Source organism: Vicugna pacos, chromosome 16 (assembly GCF_048564905.1).
Source record: "Vicugna pacos chromosome 16, VicPac4, whole genome shotgun sequence".
Classification (NCBI taxonomy): domain Eukaryota; kingdom Metazoa; phylum Chordata; class Mammalia; order Artiodactyla; family Camelidae; genus Vicugna; species Vicugna pacos.
The window spans coordinates 2,264,751-2,279,006 of NC_133002.1; the positions used below are offsets into that span (position 1 = coordinate 2,264,751).

The 14,256-nt window shown below is 39.6% G+C and overlaps 1 pseudogene; it reads right to left on the minus strand.

Moving 5' to 3' along the window:
• Positions 1–941: 941 nt before the first annotated feature.
• Positions 942–1,696, minus strand: LOC102546129 (large ribosomal subunit protein eL39-like; annotated as a pseudogene).
• Positions 1,697–14,256: the final 12,560 nt, after the last annotated feature.

Consider the following 14,256-nt stretch of genomic DNA (forward strand, 5'->3'; position numbering starts at 1 on the left):
CTCCGTGATTTATGCCTTCTGGCTCCTCACGGCCCCTTTCCCTGGGGCTCTGTTTACAAAGCCAGAGTTTTACCCTCCCTGTGTTGTCATAAACTTCCAACGACTGGATCTGCCTTGGGGTAAAGTGGTGAAAGTAAAGAAAGAAAAAAATGAGAATTTCCCTCCCTCTGTTTGGACTCCAAGAACCTGTTTATTGAGGTCTTCTGGCTAGAGAGGATTTTTGTTCAGAGTTTTAAGTGCCTGTGCAGCTGCTGCAGGACTGTAGCTCCAGACTGGGCTTTACTTGGGGGAGGAGCAGAAGAAAAAGAGAAAGGGAACAAAATGGGTATCTCCCCACGTATTCCCAGTCCTGCAGTCCTCTGGCCACAAAAAGAAGGCTTTCGTTAGGCTTTTTTGTCCATGTCCTCGCCTTGTACACTTCCGGGTCTCTGGAGTGTAAGCCAGTAGCTATGGAAGGGAAAAGTTATCAGGGAGCCAGCCACCATGTTGGTTGTTTTTCAAGTTCTGACTTCCTCCCCTAGACTACCTGTTGTTGTCCTCTTCTCAGAGCCTTCAGATTTTAGCCTTTATTTGCAATAAGTGGGAAAATTTGGATAAGCCTTAGATCCCCTGGGTTATCGTTTTGATCCGTTTGGCGAACATGTCTTTCCGGTGTGATCTCATTGTCTTTGGAATACTGTTCTATTTTTCAGTCTTCCATTTCTCATAACAACTTTGTTTTTGGGGGGTTTTTTGTTTGTTTTTTTCCAACAAAATTTCACACATCTTTATTATTGAGCCAGAGCACTGGGGCAGAAACACTGACACAAAGAGAAAAATCATTTTCCCAATTAAACACATCCAGCCATTCGGATAGGAGTGATGTTTTCCGAGTGATGTGGTACGAAGCAAGTGACATTCACACAGCATAAATACGTGTGCCACCTCATGGGCGGGGTTCCTTACAGACCCAGCCTGGGTCTTCTCCAATGTCTTCTCTTGGAGTTGTACCTGATTTTATTACCAGTTTTCATTCGAATCCACTGAGGAAACGGGACGATTCTGCTTTAGTTTCTTGGCCCGGAACCACTTGATCCTGAACGTCTTGTGAGAAGACAGGGCAAGGAGCAAACAGTTGCACACAGGATGGCGAAGAGACGAGAAGAGGACTTATAACAACTTTGTATTGCATTTTCCCTTGAGCGTCTTCAGGTGCTCATTTTTATGTGAAAGTAGTCTCGCTGAACTTTTAGAAGGGGGCGTGATTCACGCCTCCCCCTCTTCTGTTCTTTTCACATAGTATCAAAGCATGAGGTTTCCTGCTTCCCGAGGTTTCCGAGCTCTGTCCTCCCCACTGGTTTGGCTGTGCCGTCTGTTTCCTTTGTCTCTGTTGTCCCATCTGGATTACTCCCAGGGGTTTCTCTTCCGTGTGAGACGTGTGATGATGGAAGGAGGTTCTGGCTTGTCGGTTCTGAGAGTTTCTGTGACTGAGACCATTCTGGTCCCTACGGTTGTGACTCTCGGCTTTTAGAAGTTTCAGCTGCTCTTTCTGAATTGGTCTGCCCTACTTGCCAGAGAATACCTCTTGGCTATTTTTTCTTTTCTTCTTTTCAGGTCTGTCAGGTGCCTCATTTCTTCCCTCTGCTTCCTCCCTCACAGATGCTGAGAACATGCAGCCTGTGTGCGCGGATTTTCCTCGCTCACTTGTTGGGGCCATGGGGATACCTCCTGATCTAGTTTTATTGTGAATGTTGTCCGTGGATTTTACTTTGCTATCTAATGCTCTGCTGCTTTTTTCTAATTCTTTCATTTTAGAGACTTTGGAGTAGACGTTGAGAAAAGTGACATTCCAGAGGACACACAGGTGAATGTGGTAGACAGTTGTGAACATGCCCTCTGAATCCTGGTCCAGTGGGATTTTATTTTTGTAGCTTTTAATTAAAATTACTGCAGACTGATATGCAGTCATTGTAAAAAATAATAAAGAGAGCTGTGTTAGTCATTTTGCATTTCCCCCAATGGTAATGTTTTGTAAGATTATAGTGTAAGATCACCTCCGTGATATCGCTGCTCTGCGGTTTTCATATGTGGATTCTGTGCTGCTGCCACCGTGCTCCTTCTCCAAAATCATCCCTGGGAAATGTGATGCAGATGGATCGATAATGAACAAATCCTAGTAAAGCTGCAGAACTTCAAAGATAATGACATACTTTTATGATACGCAGGAGAAAGAATCAAAACACCCATAAGGAAAAAAAAATCAGATTAGCTTTAGGCTGTTCCACAACAACATTTAATTTTATAAGACAAAGAGGCAATGTCTACGTGGTCCTCAGGGAAAGAGAGCGCGAGGCTACATGCACATCCAGATACACCACCATTCAAATAGAAAGGAAAAAGATGTTTTGATTTGATTTATTTTTTTTATCTTCAGATTTCAAGTATTTTCTCTTTTTTAAAAATTTATTTATTTTGCACACTGTTGGGTGAGGCTGGTCCCAGCATTAGTGCTGGCCTGCTGGTAGGCAGGGCTGGATCCGGATGGCTGGCTGCAGGGCCCTGGAGGTCCCGAAGCAGAGTAAGCACATTGTTTTGTGGGGCCGGGTCGAGGGTGGCTATGGGCTCAGGGGGCCTTAGGGCAGCATGCTTTGGGTAGGGCTGTGTCCACACCCAGCTAGCTGCTCGGCCTGAGGCATCCCAGGGCTGGTACCCAGAGGCTGGTGGGTGCCGCTGTCCCAGCACTAATGAGCTAGCGGGAGGATTCCAAAATGGTGCTTGCCAGCACCAGTGTCCTCAGGAAGAATGAGCTCCCAAGTGGCTTCTGCCGTTGTATATGTCCCCAGGGTGAGTTCAAGTTTCCCCCTGCCTCTCTTAGGAGGCTCTCCAAGATCAGTGGGTGGGGCTGACCCAGGTTCATTCCAAATTACTGCTTTTGCTCTTGGTCTTGGAGCATGTGAGATTTTGTGCGTGCCCTTTAAGAGTGAAGACTCCATTTCCTGCAGCCCTCTGGCTCTCCCCAAAGCACCTCTGCTATCATTCACACCCAAACTTTCTGGGGGCTTTTGTTCCTGATGCTGGACCCTTGGGCTGGGGAGCCCAACATGGGTGTTAGACTCCCTCACTTCTTGGGTAGAATTTCTACAATTGTAATCATCCTCCCATCTGTGGGTTGCCCACCCCTGGGTATGGGTCCTGACAGTACTGCATCTCTATCCCTTCTTCCCATCTGATTGTGGCCTCTTCTTTATGTCTTTAGTTGTAGATCTTTTCTGCTAGTCTTCTGGCCTTTCTCATCAAGAGCTGCTCTGTGTATAGTTGTCATTTTGGCGTGCCTGTGGGAGGAAGTGAGCTCAGGGTCTTCCTACTCTGCCATCTTGGCTATTCCTCCATATTTGGTTATATCATTTTATTTAATGATAAATTCTCTATTTTTAATGACTTTTGTATTTTATTTTTATAATATATGTTTTTCTTTTTCTGTTTTGTTTGTTATTTATTTATATATAAATATATATACACATATGTAATTCTTACCAACTTTAGCCAATACCTTCTGACTATCCATATTAAAATATAAGGGAATTGATACATCCCCTGTTCCCAGGTCCCTTCCCCCTCCTCTGTTTTATCTCTCAGGTTTAGTTGTGTGTACTATCTTTCTTAGTTGTAGTGTTACTATTCATTCTTTACAAAATATAAATTAAACTCATATGTTCATTACTTGATTTGTCAGCTTTAAACAATGAAAAAGGAAGAATTTAGTATGCTTAGGCAACTTCCTACTATTCTCCTTTCTAGCTTCTAACTTTTGCTAATTATGTTACTATTTCCAATTCTTTGTGTTTTATAATGTGCACATTATATTTTGAAACCATGACTTCCTCGAGCATTTAAACTTCAATCTACTTTAAATAAATTTAAAGCTCCGCATCAGTACCTTTAGCATAGCCTCTCATCTATCTTTTGCTAGGCTGAAGTTCATCCTTTGTATTTTCTTCAAAAAGAGCTGCAAACATATTTTCTGCATTCTTGCATATTTAAAAACATCTGTTTCAATATGGAGGGTTCTCAAAAAAGCTAAAAATAGAACTGCCCAGCAATTCCACTCCTGGGTATATATCTCAAAAAACACAAAAACCCTAATCAGAAAAATACATACACCCCCATGTTCATAGGAGCATTATTTACAGTTGTCAAGATATAGAAGCAACCCAAGTGTCTATCAACAGGTGAATGGGTAAAGAAGAATACTACTCAGCCATAAAAAAGAATGAAATTTTGCCATTTGCAATAACTTGAACTTGAAGGTTATTAGGCTTAGTGAAATTAAGTCAGACAAAGGCAAATACTGTGTGCTATTGCTTGTATGTGGAATCTTAAAAAATACAGCAAACTAGTGAATATAACAAAAAAGAAGCAGACTCACAGATGTAGAGAGCAAGCTAGTGGTTACCAGAGGGTCAAGGGGAAGGGGGAGGGGCAATAGAGAGGTAAGGGATTAAGAGGTACAAACTATTAGGTATAAAATAAGCTACAAGGATATATGGTACAACACGGAAAATATAACCAATATTTTATAGTAAGTATAAATGGAGTATTAACTTAAAAAAGTGTGAATCACTCTATTGTACACCTGTAACATATAATGCTATTCTTCAACTATACGTCAATAAAAAATAAAAAATTAACGACTTGTCTTAAATATGCTCAAAAAGTAGAAGGAAATCATGGAGCAAGGATTAAAGGAAATCAAGGGGATGATGTATAAACAAGTAGGGAATATTAATAAAGAGACAGAAATGAAAAAAGAAACCAGATAGAAATCATGGCACTGAAAAGCGCAATAGCCGAAATTAAAAAAAAAAATTACTAGAGGAGTTCAACAGGAGAGCTGATCAAGCAGAAGAAAGAATCAATGAAATTGAAGATAGGGCAATTGGAATTACTCAGCCTGAGATGAAGAAAGAGAAAAGAATGAAGGAAAATGAACAGAACCTAAGGGAAACAATCAAGCAGACCAACCTATACATTCTCGGAGTCCAGAAGGAGGAGAGAGAGAGAAAGGAGCAGAAAAAATATTTTAAATAATGGTCAAAAACTCCCCAAAGCTGATTAGATATGTGAATCTACATATCCAAGAAGCTCAACAAGCTCCAAGCAGAATAAATTGAGGAGATCCACATGAAGACACATTATAACAAAACTGTTAAAAGTCAAAGACAAGAAGAAAATCTTGAAAGCAGCAAGAGAGAAGTAACTCATCACATTCAAGAGATTCTCTATAGGATGAACAGCCAGTTTTTCATCACAAATCATGGAAGCCAGAAGGCAGCTGGGTAATATGTATAAAGTGCTGAAAGAAAAAACCCTGTCCACCGAGAATCTCACTTTTCACAACTGAAGAAATAATTAAGACATTATCAGGTCAACAGAAGTGGAGGGAGTTCATTGCTAGTGGACCTGCCCTAAAAGAAATGCTAAAGGGAGCTGAAACAGAAGGTCCCAAGGTAACTTAAAGCCATATGAAGAAAGAAAGAGCGATGGTAAAGGTAACTACACAAGTAAATATGAAAGTTAGTATTATATTTTGGTATGTAAATTCTCTTTTTGTTTCCTATATGGTTTAGAAGACAAATGCATAAAATGATAAATATGAATCTATGTTAACAGGCACACATGCATAAAGAAGTAAGTGGCGAAACTAGCAACATAAAGGCGGTGGGGGAAGGAGTGGGGTAGGAGCAGTGTCAGTGTGTGCTGTTCACGCTAAGCTGGTCATTAAACTAGATTCAAGCTAGATTGTTATAAATATAGGATGTTAACTATAATCCTCATGGTGACCATTACGAAGATAAATATACACGGAAAAGGAAATAAAGAAGGAATAAAAATGATACACTTGAAGGAAAAACATCCGACCAAACACAGAAGAAAGCAGTATTGGAAAAACTGAGGAACAAAACCAATGTAAGACGTGGAGAAAACAAATAGCACAAGGGCAGAAATAAGTATTTCATTATCAATAACCCCTTTAAACATAAAAGGATTGAACTCACCTATTGAAAGTCCCTATTACAAACAGAGATTAAAAGAATGGATAAAACAACATGATCCAACTATAGGCTATGTCTTAGTCTGTTTGGGCTGCTATAGCCAAATACCATAAACTGAGTAGCTTAATGGCAACAAACATTTATTTCTGGAGGCTGGGAAGTTCACGATCAAGATGCTGGCAGATTAGGTGTCTGGTCCCACCTCCTGGTTTGTAGGGGATAAATTAGGAGTTTGGGATGAGCGGATGCAAACACTGTATAGCACAGGGAACTATATTCAGTATCTTGTCATAACCTATAATGATAAAGAATATGAAAAAGAATATATATGTGTGTAACTGAATCACTTTGCTGTACACCAGAAACTAAGACAACATTGTAAATCAACTATGCTTCAATAAAAAAAAATTCTTTTTGAGAATGCATGGTTTAGTTTCCACCTGTTCGCAAAACTTCTAGTTTTTCCTGTTATTTATTTCTAGCCTCATTCCCTTGAGGGCAGAGAAGATCAATCTTTTTACATTTATTGGGAATTGTTCTGTGGCCTAACATATGAATTCTCCATGTGCACTTGAGAAAAATGTGTATTTTGCTCTTCTTAGGTATTCTGTATGTCTTTTAAGTTTAGCTGGCTTATAATATTGTCTTCTATTTCCTTATTGATCACACCCTAGCTCTCTTTTGGTTACTATTTGCATAGAATATCTTTTTCCATCCTTTCACTTTCAACCTATATTTTGTCTTTGGATCTAAAATGGGACTATTGTAAGCAACATGCTATGGTTTGTGTCATTCCTCCATTCATATGTTGAAACCTAACCCCTATGGTGATAGTATTAGGATGTGAGGCCTTTGAGAGGTGATTGAGTAGTGTGTGTGTATATACATACTTACATACACACACACATACATGCATACATACATACATACATACAGTATTCATATATATATAGTATTCATATATATATTCATATGTATAATAATAAACACATTTTCTTTATCTATTCATCTACTGATGGACATTTAGGTTGCTTCCATGTCTTGGTTATTGTAAATGGTGCTGCTGTGAACCCTGGGGTACATGTATCTTTTCAAATCAGAGTTTTCTTTGGATAAATGCCCAGGAGTGGGATTGCTTAAACCACAAACTCTTAACAAATGAATCGAAGAAGAAATCACTTGGGGAATTAGAAAATACTATGAGAAAGCCAAAACACAACAACCAAAACTTACAGGATGCAGTGAAAGCAGTACTTAGAGGTAAGTTTATAGTTACCAGTGTCTACATTAAAAAAGAAGGCAGCAATCTCAAGTCAACAATCTGACTTTGCACTGCAAGGAGCTAGACAAGAAGGGCAAACTAAATCCAAAGCCAGCAGAAAAAGGAAATAATAAAGATAAACGTAGAAATAAATGAAATAGAGAAAAGAAAAACAATGGAAAGAATCAATGAAAACAAAAAAGTTGATCCTTTAAAAAGATGAACAAAATTTACAAACCTTTAGCTAAACTAAGAAAAAAGAGAGAACACACAAACAAAATCAGGAATGAAAGTGGGAAAGTTACTACCAACCTTATAGAAATGAAAAGGGTTATAATGGACCACTATAAGCAATTAAATACCAACAAATTGGATAATCTAGATTAAATGGGCAAATTTCTAGAAACACACGAATTATCAAAGACGTTACTCAAGAAGTAATAGAAAATCTCAACAGACTACAGAAATTGTATTTAAAAACCTCCCAACAAGGGAAGATCCAGGACTTGGTGGCTTCACTGGTGAATTCTACCAAACATTTAAAGAAGTAACACCAATACTACTCAAGCGCTCCCAAGAATTAGAAGCAAAGGGAACACTTCCTAACACAAGCCCAGCATTACCCCAATACCAAAGTCAAAGATACCATAAAGAAAGAAAACTGCAGACCAATATTCCTTATAAATATAGAAGCAAAAATTAATAAAATACTAGCAAACAGACACTATAGATGCAGAAGAAGCGTTTGAAAAAACTCAACACTCTTTCATGATAAAAACACTCAGCAAATCTGGAACAGAAGGGGGACATTTATGAAGAACCCACAGCTAACATCATACTCAATGGTGAAACACTGAAAGCTTTCTCCACTAAGATCTAGAACAAGAAAAAGATGACCACTCTTGCTAATCCTACTCAATATTATATTGGAAGTTCTGGCCATAGCATTTGGGCAAGAAAAAGAAATAAAAGGCATCTATATTAGAAAGGGTGAAGTAAAACTATCTTCAGTTGACATGATTCTATATATATAGAAAATCCTGTAGAATCCACAAAAACCTATTAGAGCTAATAAACAATGCCAGCAAAGCAGGGTCTGAGATCAACATACAAATATCAGTTGTCCTACAAACTGATGAACAACAACAACAAAAAAGTTAAGAAATGAATTCCATTTATAATAGCACCAAAAGAATAAAATGCCTAGGAAAAATTTAACCAAAAAAGTGAAAGACTTGTAAACTGAAAACTACAAAACATTGCTGAAAAAAATTAATGAAGACCTAAATAAATGAAAGACATCCTGTGTTCGCAGGTTGGAAGGCTTAATGCTGTTAAGATGGCAATACCCCCCAAAGTGATTTACAGGTTCAGTGCAACCCCTATCAAAGTTCCAATGGCCTTTTTTGCAAAAATGGAATATCTAATCCTCAAATTCATATGCAATTACAAAGGGCCCCTAAAAGTCAAAACAACTTTGAAAAAGAAAAACAAAGTAGGTGGACTCACACTTCCTAATTTCAAAACTTACTATAAAGCTACAGTTATTCAAAACAATGTGGTACCAGAATAATGATAAACTTATAGACCAATGGAATTGAACTGTTGTCCAAAGTAGACCAGAACATCTATAGTTAATTGATTTGTTTTACCATGGTAACAAGGCCATTCAATGGAGAAATAATCATCTCTTCAAGAAACGATTGGGACAACTGGGTAACCACATGTGAAACAATAAAGTCGGGCCCTACTTTACTCTCTCTATAAAAATTAACTCAACATGAATCAACTGCCTAAGTATAAGAGCTAAAACACTGTAAAAACTCTTAGAAGAAGTAAATTTTCATGATCTCAAATTTGGCAACAGATTTTAAAATTTGATACCAAAAACATGAGCAAAAAATGAAAAAATAAATAGATTAGACTTCATAGAAGTAAAAAAACTTCTGTGCATCGAAGTATATTGTCAAGAATGTGAAAAGATAACCTACAGAATGGGAGAATATTTGTAAATCACACAACATATGAGTTTAATACCTAGAATATGAAAAGAATCCTTAAAACTCAACAACAAAACGACAACTCAAGTTAAAAATGGACAAAGGTCTTGAACAGACATTTCTCCCAAGGAGATGTGCAAGTGGCCAAAAAGCACATGAAAAGATACCACTGATCGTTAAGGAAATGCAAAGCAAAACCGCCATCATGCAAAGTGAGCTACCATTTTACTCCCACTAAGGCGGTTGTAATTAAAAAAGAGAGATAATAAGTGTTGGCAATGATGTTGAGATATTATCACTGCTCATATGCTGCTGGTAGAAATATAAAATGGTGCAGCCACCGGAAAACAGACTGGCAGGTCTTTAAAAGGTTAAACCTAGAATTACCATTTGATCTGGTACTTCCACACCTAGGTATATACCCAAGATAAGTGAAAAAATAAGTCCACACAAAAACTTGTGTACAAACGTTATGGCAGCATTATTCATAATAGTCAAAAAGGAGAAACAACTCAAAAGTCCAAGAACTGATTAATGGCTAAACAAAAGTGGTATATATCCATACAATAGAATATTATCTGTTCATAGAAAGGAGTGAAGTACTGATACATGCTACAATATGGATGAACCTTGGAGACATTATGCTTACTGAAAGAAGCAAGACGTAGAAGACAGCGTATCATGTGATTTCATTTATATGGAATATCCAGGATAGGTAAATCCATAGGAACAAAAATTAGATTAGTGGTTGCCTGGGACTGAAGAGAGAACAGAATGTACAGTGACTGCTGAAGCATAGGAGATTTCTTTTTGGAGTGATGAAAATGTCCTGGAGTTAGATAGTGGGGATGGTTACTCAAGTTTGTGAATAAGCTAAAACCCACTGAACTGTGCACTTTAAAATGGTGAATTTTATGGTATGTGAGGTCTATCTTGAGAGTAAATTTAGTCGATTTATATTGAGAAGTTCACTCTGGATGAAAGGACAGCAGATCACAGGCTGGGGTGACAGATCCCTACACAGTTGTACATTGAAAAAGGCTTTGGAGTTTACTCTATAAAGGGCGTGACCTGGACCATGTCCTAGGACATAGCTCACTTGTTCAATGATGGTGTTGGTAGGAGAGGGTAGAGGACTTGCGCTGCCCATGGTGCTGACCTCAAGAGATTTGGTTCTTATAAAACTCCCTGGGAATTTATTTCCTTTAAGCGCCCTTAACCTTCTTCATCGTGGTCCTATGATCAGTGCCTCTGAAGTGTTTTGCCCCAGACAGTTTCCCAATGCTCATGTGCATCTGATGCAATAGCTCACATACTTTTTAATAACTCCCATTGCTCTTGCTCTCAGCAGCCTGAACCCAGCTTCATTTCATGAATTGAGCCTAAGTTTTATTCCCCGAGGAATGTCCCTCCCCTTAAGGCCAATCCTATATGTGTTCCTGGTCTGAGAAGGCCAGGAGAGGAATGGAGCTGCAGGAGCAGGGTGGCCTGGATGATGGGGAGCTCTAAGTCCCATTGGCCTCTTTGGGCTAGAGGTAGGTGATGCCCCAGTGTCCTTCCCATGAACAAGTCAGCACTGAGAGAGAAGGCTCCTGCCAAAGCCTATTGTAAGACAAGCATGGGGTGGAGGGACGGTATGGGGAAGTCTTTGGGCAAGAATGCTGGGGAATGGGATTTGGGAGACCATTGACTTTATCTGTATCTAAGATTTTTGTCAGTGCTGGCTTATGTGTTCGGTGGAATTTAGGTCAGAGTGGCAGGGAGAGCAGTATATAGATGCAAATGGTTTTCCCCCCACCTCCCACACACGCATTACGGCTTCTTCCCACAACTAAGAGAAAAAAAACCAGGCCCCTCTCTCTCCCTTCCTACCTTCCAATGTTCCCCTTTTAATCCTCTTTTCTTCCTCCTCCTCCTGCTTGCTGCCTCTCCCCCTCATTTCAGGATTTTATTTCTTCTCTATTGTTGCACCGCCATTCTTCCTTCCTCTTAAATCTTGTGTTTAATAAAAACTCTTAATGTTTGCAAGATGACCACAGGTTAGAATCACCCCCATTCTTGGAACTACTTATTTCTCCTCCCCTCCTCTCTCTTAGTCCTGTGTGGACTAATGTCTTAAGAGCAAGACAGATGGGAGACAAGATTGAGTAACAATGGAAAAGCATCCGGAATCCTTCCCTTACCCGACACGCGCCTATGCCCTGCCCGTATGTCTCTTGATTGTCTTTCCCATCTAGAATCCCTCTAAATCTATTCTCTATGCATGCAGGTAGGAGAATCACTTCCAAAGATTGCTTATGAGTTTGTAGGAAGAATTCTGGCCATGCTAAGATGATGCTTCTAGGTTTGTAAGCCTGGTAATTCTGGGAATTAGGATTCTTGGATTCCCTTCAAGGTCCCTTAAACTAAACTCCTTTGTTCAGTGGCTACTCTGTCTCTTCTCACCTCTCACAGAGGTCTCCCAGTCCAGGCACTCCATCCACTGATAGCATGCTTTTGGGGACCATCTATGAGAAAGGTTTTATGTACCTAAGATCTTACTGTGTAACACTCAACATTTCAAACTCACACTGAAATCACATGTGAAGTGACGGAACTGTCCTTTTGGAAAAATACCAATACATGGCAACGAATGGAAAAGCAAACTCCTGTTTGGAATTGAAGGATGGCTAAAATTCAGAGGGCTGGACAGGATGGGAAGGCAATCCAGGTCATCAGGCATTACTAGCCTGATGAAAGGCACTGAGACCCGAGGAACCGAGGAGGAGATCAGTTTCCCTGAAGCCCAGGATTCTTAGAGGGGAGCAAGCCAGAAAAGGGTAAAAGTTCAGAGTGCAAATTCTGGGGCTAATCAGACCCAGTTCAGAGTCCCAGCTCTGCCACTTATTCTCTGTGACCTGGGGCAAGGTATTTAACCTCTTTAAGGCTCACTTATCTGTAACCTGGGGATAATTAATAGTACTTACTATACTTTATAAGCATGAGAATAATATATGAGAATTAAACAGGATAACACTTGTAAAATGCTTAGCATAGTGCCTAGGGCATAGAAAACATGCAGTAAGTGTTTACTATTATGACAACAATCATTACCACTACAGTCACTTTGAACGTTTGCAACTTCCACTACTGCTAAGTGGCAGGTGAGTCTGAAAAGAAAGGAGGAGGCAGTTTGTACGGAAGCCCCTGAAACCTCATCTGAAAACCCTGAATTTTTTCCTGTAGACAAAGTTTTTTTAAAAAAAAATTTTTGAGGAGAGGGAAAATGTCTTTTAGGAATCAACTTACTTACAACGTTGTATAGGGCACATCTCTGACTGATAAAAGCATACAAAAGTGTATGACAGTTGTCAGCTAAATGGGGATAAAGACAAAAATAGAGATAATAAGGCTATGCTGTTGGCATTTTAGAAACCAGTGATCAGGTGGGAGGGTTGAAGGTGAAGGGTTAGGGGTCAAGGGCTTTCTCAGAGGAGCCAAACTTTGCCATTTAAGCTGCTGCCCCCCCCCCAAGTCTAACCTTGACTCCACATGATGGAGGAAGGAAATAAAGCCAGCCTGAAATCTATTGCCCTTTGTTGGGGTTGCTCTGGCAATGCCCCAGGAAGTGCTGTTCGGCTCTGGCCTGTCTCAGGGCTTCCTGCCTTGCTGTGCTGGGTTACGCCCATTTTAACCCTGTTTCCTCCCATCACGTCCCACCAAACAGCTTGCAAGGGTCTCAGTGGCTCATGGGGATGCTTTACCAATGGTCCTATCCTGAGAGCTGGTGAAGCTGCAGAATAAAGAGAGTGCATCTTCCTGGAACAGCATTTTTACACAAATATTTGAGAATAAATCATGAGTTTTAGAAGAGATAAACCTGGCAATATTTTGAGCATTGTACTACCTCACAGATAATTTCAGAGACAATTCTGTTGTATGTTTGTCTACAGAAGTTGATGGAAATCTTCCTACATGTACTCATCCAATTCGCTCGTGAACAGAACATCGTGCGTTGCTGCTGCCCCTCCCATGTGTCAGGTGGGGACCAGGGGCAGAGATCGTTCTATGCTCTGTTATCTCCACACGGTGGGGCCTCAGGGCAGAATTTTCTGAATGATTAGAGAAGACAATTCTGGAAAAGTATGATCCAAGGGAATGGATATTAACACCAAAGGACTCAATTTACTTTTCAAGTGGATGTCTTCTGGAACTTTCAGTTCTGAACTAAAGAAAGATGTTTCTTCCCTTTTCTATATTTTCTAGAGCACCTTGGTCTTTTGAAAGATTATTTATTTATCTTTAATTTTTCTGAGGAGGGAGATAGTTCGATTTACCATCTGTTTGTTTTTAGAGGAGGTGCTGGGGATTGAACCCAGGACCTTGTGTCTGCTAAGCATGTGCTGTATCATTTGCGCTATATCCTTCCATCTTAGAGCAACTTGGTCTTAAAACGTTTTACAAGCCACAATACTTAAGTGTTAAGCCTTCTAAAGATTGTCTAGAGATATGATCAATAGAAAATTTACATAGATATTAAAATAAAAAACATGAGAGTTCGAGGAGTTTTGCATTTGTCCTGGGCTGCTTGGAGTTACCCCTGCAGATGGCCCCATGGCAACAAATGCCACTAGAAAGTATTTAGGTGGAAAAGCTTGAGAAGCTCTAAGCATCCCACCTTCACTACAGCCAAAATCATCTCCTTGTTTTTCTTCACATTTGCGTCTGAATTTGTATATGACAATTTCTTCTAATACACATCTCTCTTCCTTCAGCAAGGAGTTATACCTCCACCAGGAAGAAGCATCTATCTGATTAACTGAAATCATGTGAAAATGTATTTATCTCCGTGGGACGCTCCATTTTGGAATGGTACTCAATAAGGATTTTGATCAACTCCATCCTGATTCTCCAAAGGAGAATGATTGAGTTATTATGATTTTTGTTTCATATGGTTTCTCTCTAGTCATGTGGAGAAGGTTCC